The sequence below is a fragment of the Macrobrachium rosenbergii genome, chromosome 24, assembly GCF_040412425.1.
Source record: "Macrobrachium rosenbergii isolate ZJJX-2024 chromosome 24, ASM4041242v1, whole genome shotgun sequence".
NCBI lineage: Eukaryota > Metazoa > Arthropoda > Malacostraca > Decapoda > Palaemonidae > Macrobrachium > Macrobrachium rosenbergii.
In genome coordinates, this window is record NC_089764.1 from 14575121 (window position 1) to 14585641 (window position 10521).

The window sequence follows — 10521 nt, forward strand, 5'->3', positions numbered from 1 at the left end:
AATCTATCAGTGGGACAAAAAGTGGTTTTGTTTAATTTATCAACTACATCTAGAGAATTATATATGTGAGAATCAGAAATAGTTCCAAGTAACAGGGTCAAGAACTTGGTAATATATTTCGAAAGTTTATTGAGCAAACAGTACTGATAATAGGCCGCACAGGATTATTTTTTATGTGCTTGTTTACTAATCCGTACAAGTAAGGTAACGAGAGAAATTATACCGACAACTGAACTACTAGTTCTTTTTTATCTTTAAGTATTTTTTTCACTGTGTTATTGAAATTTTTTATGACTTGAACAATGGAATTTTTGTTAGTTTTTGTAAGTCGTATCATCATCCAGTAGGGCTTGCATACATGATATGTAGTCAGCTTTATCTAAAATTACAATACTATTCAACTTATCAGCTTTTGTGATGTGGATTGTATTGACTTTTTTAAGATCGACCAAACTTTTCTTATAGCGAGCAGGGAAATTACATTCATGCCTAACATTAGCAGCTCCATAAACAATATACCTTTAATTATGTCAACATGATTTGTTCCGACACAATATACAAACCCCTCGGTCCTTTACATTAGGAATTACTTTCAGCGTAGGCTGGAAACGGCCATTGAACTTTCGAACAAGGTGGTTAGGCAGTTAATTACCGTCCGGGGGGCGGGAGTACCGCCTGCCAGGATGTAAACATTCCAATTGCTTTCAGCCGTCGTAGAATGCGGATGTTGTTCTTTGCTCTCTGCCTGACTGCCCTTCAAATTTCCGGTGGGATTTTTCCTTGCTTTTGCTTGATAATGAAAGTTGATAAGCCTTCTAAGCCCTCCTATCCCCAGCGTGTGTGTCCTGGGGTGGGAGGCAAAAGATGTAATACTTTTCGATCTAGCATTGACACAGACCCACATGTCCTCTGCCCAACTTGCAGGGGACGTGTATGTTCGCGCGACGCTCCATGTAGTGAGTGTTGTGCCTGGTCTCCCGAGCAATGGAAGAGGTTCGAAGTGAGGAGGCTCTACCGTCGGAAGCCCACCAAGGAATCATCCGAGGGTAATGCCCCCAATGGCTCCAGTGGTGGCTAATCCGTCGGGATCATTCCTCCCTCCCGGCAAACTTCCTCTACTTGCTCCCTCTCCCTCAGGTGAGGACTCCCCCTCCCCTTCTTCATTCATTTCATCGGGTGTGGGAGGGTGTTGGGGAGCAGTTGCTCAGGACATCCTCTCAGGTGCTTCCCCTCGCTCTGGGGGGGAATTTTTTCCCCTGGAGACTGTGGAGGCTGCCCATTTTGACCCGACTGTATCCTCAGGTTTGGGGGTGGAAGTGCTTTCCATGGACCAGGTATCAGACTTATCTTCTGCCTGGCTGCACCTGGGTCTACCTGGCGTTCCGTCACTGGAGGGCCTGGTGTCCCACTTGTCTGGCGCTCCAGTGACAACCCATTCGGCTACTGCTTCCACCACCACAACTGTCACCATGTCAGCGTTTGGGAAGCTACCTGTGACGGTGGCTTCACATCTTGACACCCAGGTCTCGGCTGCCCCTGTCACTCACCATCCTGTACCGCTACCCCCTGGGTTCATGACCCTGCTATCTCGACCTGGTCCTTCGTATATGGTGACGTCGTTGGTACCATACGTATCTATGCCTCCTCCAATTGCTGACCCTGGCTCGTTCATGGCAATGGTCCTGTCTCCTCGCTTCCCAGTCCCTTGGCCTGGCCTGGCTGCTAACGCACACCCGTGCCTTCAACCCTGGCTCGGCCCGGCCTGGCTACTCACGTGCCACCCGTGCCTTCAACCTTGGCTCCTCCACTGGACATTCCTGGCTGCCGTGCTAATGCTTCTGCCCCGGCAACTGCTGGCCCGAGGACTGTCTATGTTGCCTTGGTTGCGCCTGCTGCTGTGGCCCACCTGGTTGCTCCTGAGTCTTCGGCTGCTCCTGCATGGTTTGGAGACCTGACCTCGATCCTGAGGAAGATGGCGAAGAAGTCAAAGAAGAGATCACGGAAGGTGTCAGCGTCGCCTTCATCTTCGTCTGCTGCCTCTTCTCCTTCAGAGACTACCCAGCCAAAGAAGAAGCCTGCCTCTCCCCGCCCTAAGAGGTCTTGCACCGAGACCTCTAAGGGACTGCCTCCTTCCACAGGGAAGGCATTGGGATCTCTTACTAGCTCTTCTTGATCCATGGATCAGGGAACCACTGCTCTGGCTCCCGGGCCAGTCGCATCGGGAGCCAAGGGTGTGCAGACCATGGTCCGCACTCCCCCTGCTGCAACGAAGAAGCCTGCTTCTAAGGCCTGTGGGTCCACGTTGGACACTTGCTCTCGAGTCGCTCCGAGTACCCAGGTTTCCAAGGAGACCCGAGTACCCCAGTCTGGTAAGGGAGAAACCTCTCTCTGTACAGACTCGGGCGTGGGGCGAGAAAAAGAGTCCGGGCATGCAAGTGCCCCGACTCTTCCCGTCGGTACTTCTGCGAGTGCCAAGCCAGGTTTCCGGGAAGGTGCACTGGTCCCTCTAGTCCAGACACCTGGAGAAGCAGTCTTCCCAAGAGGTTACGGCCTTGAAGAAAACTGGGGTGTGTCTAGAGGACAGCGCAAGTTCACACCAGCCAGCCACGCACTCGACTCCTCCCAGTCCCCGGCCAAGTCTGCGTGGCCAGCCTGGCTCGGGGGAGGCGAGCATGTGGCTCGACTCATGCGAGCCGCTCTGCTCTCCTTGGGAGACTGCTTCGCTCAGGCGAAAGCGCTCTCCTCGACCCGGGCTGCCATCACCACCACAGGTTGGTGATCGCCCCGGTCTGCTGCCCCAGTTAGTTCTGCCAGCAAGACCAGTGGGAGCGCCCGATCCTCCTATCCTGTCCCCTCTACCTTCTGGGCTCCTTCCAGGGGGCATGAGTTGGACAGGAGGCACTCTGGCAAGTTGTCTCCCCAGAGTTCTACCTCGGGGGCGTACATGCCTGGCTCGGCCCTCGGTTCGACCAGGTCTTATGCCCACGTGGTGCAGGAAGGATCACAGGGGTCTGCCACGGTTCTCCCTCCTGCAGGGAGAGTAGATCGGGAGGACCGCACCCTGGAAGGACTCGAGGGTCCTCTCCCCCAGGAAGCAGACACCCCCGAGATACAGAGGACGTTCGCAGAGGTTATTACGCTGATTTGTCAGCACAATGACCTCGGGGAAGGGGAAGCTGCCTCGCCTGTGGATCGTCCGTCATGCCTTGAATCCTACTGGGGACCCAAGAAGGAACCCAAGGCTACGGTGGGACTGTTGTGGTCCACGCTTGCCGAGGGGGTCCTCGATCAAGTGAATGGTCAAGACAATTCGCTCAGATCGAACCGCTCGGATAAGCTTCTTCCCCCTCCTCTGCCTCGCCAGAAGCACTTCTACACTCCGTCGGAGAAGGCATTGCTGCCTAAACAGGTTGACCCGGACCTGGTTCGTCTGGATCCGAGGCTTACATTGCAGCAACTTACTGCAGAGAGCATCACCCTCTCTCAGCAAGAAGCTGCAACCCTGGAAGACACCACCATGGCAGCCTTCCAGGCAGTCTCCTGGCTGGATCTGTGGTCCTTCACAGTATCCAAGGTGGCTGCTTCCTCGGGCACTATCATACCCAGGGGGACTCCACCTTCAGGAGACTATGCCAGTCTGGAGGTAGGGCCATCTCCTATCTCGCCAACCAGATGGCAAACCTGTGGGCTAACTTGGTCCTGAAGCGAAGGGACGCCGTTCTCTCTCGCTTTTCCAGGTCTGTGGGGCCCGAGTTGGCGATGACCCTGCGGAATGGACTGTTGCTTGGTTCCGCCTCTCTCTTCCCTAGAGAGTTGGTGGACTCTGTGGTGGATAAGCGCCAGGCCAATGACAGCGACCGGCTTGTCCACCAGGCAGTGGCCAAGACCTACGGGTCTTTGCGTTCCACTGCAGCCAGACCCTTGGGTCAGGCTAGCACTTCCTCGGCCCCTAAGAAGTCCCAGTCTTCGAAGGGGTCCCGTGGAAACGCCCAGCCTTCTTCTTCCTCTAGAAAGAGCGGATCTTCCAGCCCCTTTCAGCCCGCTTTCCAATCCGGAAAAGGGGGCAAGGGGAAGAAGAAGGGGAAACGCTAGGGGCAGCGTTCCTCCCCAAATGCTGCCGAAGGTGGGGGTTGCCTGTCGAGCCATCGGGCAACATGGCAGCGACACAGAGCCCAGACCTGGATAGTGTATGTCGGCCTCCCCTCACCTACTCTCCGGTCCATCTCTGCACATACGTCCAAGGAACTCCGAAGGACTCCTCACTACAGCAAGAAGTGCAAGCCATGCTGAGCAAGGGTGCTGTGGAAGTCGTGTTGGACCAATCTCCAGGCTTTTACAGCCGCGTCTTTCTCATAGAGAAAGTCACAGGGGGATGGAGACCAGTCATAGACCTCTCTCCCCTGAACGGATTCATTCGCCAGACTCAGTTCACGATGGCAACAGCGCGATCCGTGCTTGCTTCCATCAGGAAGAACGACTTCATGCTTACGGTGGACCTGAAGTGTGTGTATTTTCAAACATCCATTCATCCATCCTCTTGCAAGTACTTCTGCTTTATCATCGGGGAGACGGTCTTCCAATTCAGGACACTCTGCTTCGGGCTCTCGACTGCTCCCCATATATTCACGAGAGTCTTCTCTCTCATGTCAGCTTGGGCCCACTCGCACGGGATATGTCTATCGAGGTATCTCGACGACTGGCTCGTCCTGGTGAGCAGTTGCTACAGGACAGGGACCGACTCCTTGAGTTTTGCCGCAATCTTGGGATCTTGGTGAACCTCGAGAAGTCAGATCTCACCCCCAAGCAGAGAATACCTGGGCATGCTGATAGACTTGGTGACAGTGAAAGTCTTTCCCTTGGACTCTCGTATCAGCAGGTTCAGGCAGGCAGCACAGCTGTTCCTGTCACGACAGGAGCAGCCAGCCCGTCAATGGCAAGTCGTCATCAGTCACCTGTTGTTGCTGGAGAAGCTGGTACCTCATGGGCGTCTTCACCTGTGGTCTCTACAATGGAGGCTAAAGGAGTATTGGTCCCAGTCCCGAGACCCCCAGTCCTTTCTCATCCCTCTTTCCAAGGAGGTTAGAGAGGACCTTCGCTGGTGGATGGACAACAGGAACCTCTTGATAGGAGTATCCCTGCATACTCCCCCACCAGAAATGCTGCTGTTCTCAGACGCATAGACCGAGGGATGGGGCGCACACCTGGAGGAGTTGCTGACTTCGAGAATGTGGCACCGAGACGACAAGCACCTTCACATCAACATCCTGGAACTCAAAGCAGCCTTCCTGGCTCTCCAAGAGTTCCGGGATCGAGTGATGGGACACTCCGTGGTACTGATGAGCAACAATACCATGGTAGTGGCATACGTCAACAAGCAGGGGGGTCTAATATCCCTTCCACTCCACCAGGTGCACGAGTGGGCCGTGGCTCACTCGGTAAAGCTGTCAGCCAGGTACATTCCAGGCAAGAGGAATGTCGTAGCAGACAAGCTCAGCCGCCAGAATCAGGTGAAAGGAACCGAATGGTCCCTTCACTCAGAAGTGACAGAAAGGCTATTCGACCTATGGGGGCGTCCAGTCATCGACCTGTTCACCACTCGGCACAACAGAAAACTCCAGGTCTTCTGCTCAGTTGTGCCGGACCCATGGGCTGCTGCGAAGGAAGCGTTCTACCACCCGTGGGACAACCTCGACGTTTACATCTTTCCTCCGTTCTGTCTGATTTGCCGAGTGATCAACCAAGTGATAATCACTCCGAATCTCAGAATGATTCTGGTGGCACCCAAATGGCCGCAGGCCGTTTGGTATCCCGACCTGCTAGCTCTCCTCTCCGAGGCGCTGAGAGAGATCTCCCCCCCCCCCCCCGCCCAACCTGCTGTGTCAACCCCACGTAGTGCGATACCACCAGACAGTGCAGTCCCTGTGTCTTCACGGCTAGAGGTTATCCACCATCTCCTGCAAGTGAGAGGCTTTTCGCATCGTGCAGCAACGGAGATGGCCGGATACCTTAGACGATCCTCCTCAGCGGTATACCAGGGAAAGTGGTCCGTCTTCTGTGGTTGGTGTCGTCAACGGGGTATCTCTCTGGTCAGAGCTACTATTCAGCAGATCGCGGACTTACTTGTCTTCCTTCACTGAGAGAAGCTTCTCTCCATTTCAGCTGTGAAAGGCTACCGTGCTGCACTCGGCCTAGTCTTGCAGCTGAAAGGAGTAGACATCTCTTCCTCCTTCGAGATTTCCCTACTGATGAGAAGCTTCGAAAGGTCTTGCCCACCCAGGGATCTCAGGCCCCCTGTGTGGGATGTGACTCCTGTTCTAAGGAGCCTGACTCGTGCACCGTACAAGCCTTTATGAGAGTCGTCAGACAGGGATCTGACCCTCAAGACCATCTTCCTGCTGGCCCTGGCATCGGCGGAGAGAGTTGGTGAACTGCACGGACTTTCCTTCGATGTTAAACACTTGAGGGGATGGGGATCAGTTACGCTCGATTTCATCCCGGATTTCATAGCGAAGACTCAGAATCCTTTGGTCCCTGACACATGGTTCGAGTCCTTCACGATCCCCTCCCTAGAGGAAGGTACTACTGTGTTCTGTTAAGAGTGCTGCGGCGCTATCTGAAGAGAACTCAACATCTCCAGTCTGAGTGTCGACGACTCTTCGTTAGTACTGGCTCGACCAAGAAAGAAGTGTCCAAGAACATCATCTCTTTCTGGCTTCGTGAAACGATAAGGAGAGCATATTCTACTGCAGTAGAAGACGACACCAGTGCGCTTCGTCCAAGAGCTCACAAAGTCCGCAGCATTGGTCTGTCCCTTGCATTCCGGAAGAACACGTCGGTTCTGCAGGTGCTGAAGGCAGGTGTGTGTTTCCCAACAGACCACCTTCACCTCCTTCTACCCCCGGGATGTTGCTCACAAGTCCTTGGACACTTTTTCCTTGGGTCCTGTGGTGGCTGCTCAACAAGTTGTGTAGCTTACCCAGCTCCTCTAACAGGGCAGGCTGCATCTCACCTAAAATGTACGGTTGTGATTGGGAGAATGAATGCGGAGTGACTGGCCTCTCTTCTTTCTCCCCATCCTGGCTCTCTTACCACGGGCAGGGAGCATGCTGGATCTGGAAGTCGATGCAGGTAAGCACCCAACGGGAGTTCCCGTTCTATTTTCCGTTCAGGTTGATAGAAGCAACCCCACTCCTTCCTCTCGCAAGGGGGGGAAGGAGACCATGACTATAAGACAAACCCAATGCTTGTGATTGCCTTAATGTCATCCGACTCCAAGTTCTTCCTAGCCTACTTTGCATGAACTGTTGATTCCTCTTTCATGCAAAGGGACCCATAAGTCTGACAACTGATCCCGCGTTTCTCACAACCTGATCATTTTGTCAGAGGCAGTTTTCCCTTCCTCGCTCTATCGACCAGGAAGGGAAGACAAGGTGGTGAACTCCAGTCAGTTCAGGAGACTCACTCTGATTCCTCCCTCCAACCAGTGAGTGTTCCTAATGTAAAGGACCGAGGGTTTGCATATCGTGTAGGAACAAATCACAATTTTTAAAAGTAAATTGTAATTTTCCTAACTATACAAACCCTTTAGATTTCACGCCCGCCTCATGAAACCCCTCAATCTGATACCTGGGCTGAAAGGCAAATTGGGATGTTTACATCCAGGCAGGCGGTACTCCCGCCTCCCGGACGGTAGTTAACTGCCTAATCACCTTGTTCGAAAGTTCAACAGCCGTTTCCAGCCTACACTGAAAGACCTCCGGTTTGTATAGTTAGGAAAAATATAACTTAGTTTTAAAAATTGTGATTTTGAGGCAGATCACAAGATTTTTCAAATAATACATAGGGACGACGCAATCGTTAAAGCAGAAGGTCTATTCGATATAAAGAAGGATTAACCATATCTGAGTGCACTCACATTTTCACTTGTCTGTTTACTTGATAAGTTTATAACACAATCGTTACATGCAATATTAGTCCAGTCACTGCTATCGATAAGATTTTTTAGTTTTCTGTCATCCTACGAAGTTTTCCATAAATTTCTTGTCGCAGAGAGTCCTTCCAATCAGCTGGGATAGAATGACTGACTTTCAATTGCACAGTGAAAAAAATCCTTAAAGATAAGGTTCAGTTGTCAGTAAAATTTCCCTTGTTACCTTAATTGTACGGATTAGTGAAAACACAATAGGAAATAATCCCGTACGGCCCATTATCAGTACTGTTGGCTATCATATAAACTTTCAAAATATATTACCCAGCTTTTGTCCCCGTTACTTGGAACCATCTCTGATTCTCACATATGTAACTCTAGATTTAGTTGATAAATTAAACAAAATCACTTTTTGCGCCACTGATAGATTCATGAGTTTTGACGTTTGTTCTCTTTTTATTAAATTCCCTATAGATTCTATTTTAGAGCATCTTAGTAATGCACTAATCCATCATGAATTACCTCTGTCTGCAAGTCATATTATTTCACTGACTAGGTTGTGCATTTGTGATTGCAAGTTTATATCCAATGGTGAATTTTACCAACAAATATTTGGTATGGCAATGGGCAACCCTTTTATCCCCACTCCTCTCAAACTTGTTTAGGAATTCTTTGAAAACTGATATTTACCTAATATAATTCACACTCCTTTAAAGTGGTATAGATATGTTGAAGATATTTTAGCTGTTTTGCCTGCTGGTATTGATGTAAATGATTTACTCTCTAATTTGAATAACCAGGCACCATCCATTAAGTTTACTTTAGAATTAGAAAGAGACTATTGCCTCTCTTTCTTAGCTGTTTTAATACATAGAGAACCATTTCAATGCAACTTCAGTATTTATAGGAAACCAACCAACTACTTAACTTACGTCCATTTTTATTCAGGCCATCACCTTAATATCAAAATATCAATTTTTTCCTCTGTTTTTATGAGCTTTGCGCATTGTCAGTCAACAGTATTTGGACCAAGAAATTGAATACATAAGAAAAATAGGGACAGATTTATGTTATCCTTTGTTATAATAAAGTTTGCCTTATTTTTGTGGTTTTGAAAACATAAAATCACTGTTCAAATCGTTTAATGTCAACCTCGTTTTTTCATATAACACGCTAAAAGGAATGTTAATAAAAAACAGCCCTACAGAAAACAACATATAAAATTCCATGTTTGGACTGCCCCTCTTTTTACATTGGCCAATCTAGCAAAGATTTAGACGTACGTATTAAGCAACATAAGTATTCAGTCAACACTGGACAAACATCCAATGCTATATTCATTCATTCAAGTGAAAACTCTCACAAGATAGATTGCCAGATCGAAAGATTTCTCTTCAAGAAATCTTTTGGAATCTTCTATTATACAGCTTACTTCCAGCTGTAATTTTAACCTTAGCCCTGGCATATATTGTTTGGACCCCTGTATTAGAAAAATGTTCAAGAGTGACCTAAAAGATGATTCAATTACAAATTTGTGTTTAATATTTTTTATTTGTAAAAATATTCATCTTGCAAAATTTGTTATTGTTTACAAAAACAGAGAATTATTGAGTTGTACTTTTTATAACATTATTTGTGGTCTGTGACCTCCTTGTATAATCTTTTAATTGCCCTGTCCCTGCTTCTGAACACCTGATCCTAATCCTTTGTAAAGCCTCTTAAATATTTAAACCTATGTTGGCAGTTCTACTAATTTTTCAATTATGTTGGATTCCAAGTACATATTTTTTTCATTTGTGATCCCCATCTGTCATTTATATGAGCTTTCTTTTTAAACTTGCTTTTATATTTCTTCAGTCTGCTAAGTAAAGGACGCAGTCGAAACGCCTCACAGCACTCCAGTGTTTCTTTCCTTCGTGGATTTTGTCTTTATTTATATTAATCATGTTCCATATTTTTGTGATCCAGTTATACATACATACATACATACATACATATATATATATATTTATATATATATATATATATATATATATATATATATATATATATATATATATATATATATATATATATATATATATAAATTTCTGACTCACATCAGGATTGAACCCAGGTCTTTCAATTGAAAGGTAAGGGCGCTGCCCACTAGGCCACACAAGTCTAAAAGAAGTTGGAACCTGAGTGCAACTGCACCCAAGGAACTACCTGGGCAAGCTAACTGCTTGCATACCAGCGTGTTGTCTCCAACTTCCCGACTCAGCAATGACCCAATTGACAGCATTTCATTCGAATTATCCCTTCTGAGTGAATAAGATAGAAATAATCAACACACAATAACGTGTGGAACAGAAATAAATTTCTGACTTGCATCAGGATCGAACCCAGGTCTTTCAATTGAAAGGCAAGGGTGCTGCCCACTAGGCCACACAAGTCCAAAAGAAGTTGGAAACTGAGAGCAACTGCACCCAAGGAACTACCTGGGCAAGCTAACTGTTTGCATACCAGCGTGTTTTCCCCAACTTCCCGACTCAGCAATGACCAAATTGACAGCATTTCATCCTGATGCGAGTCAGAAATTTATTTCTGTTCCA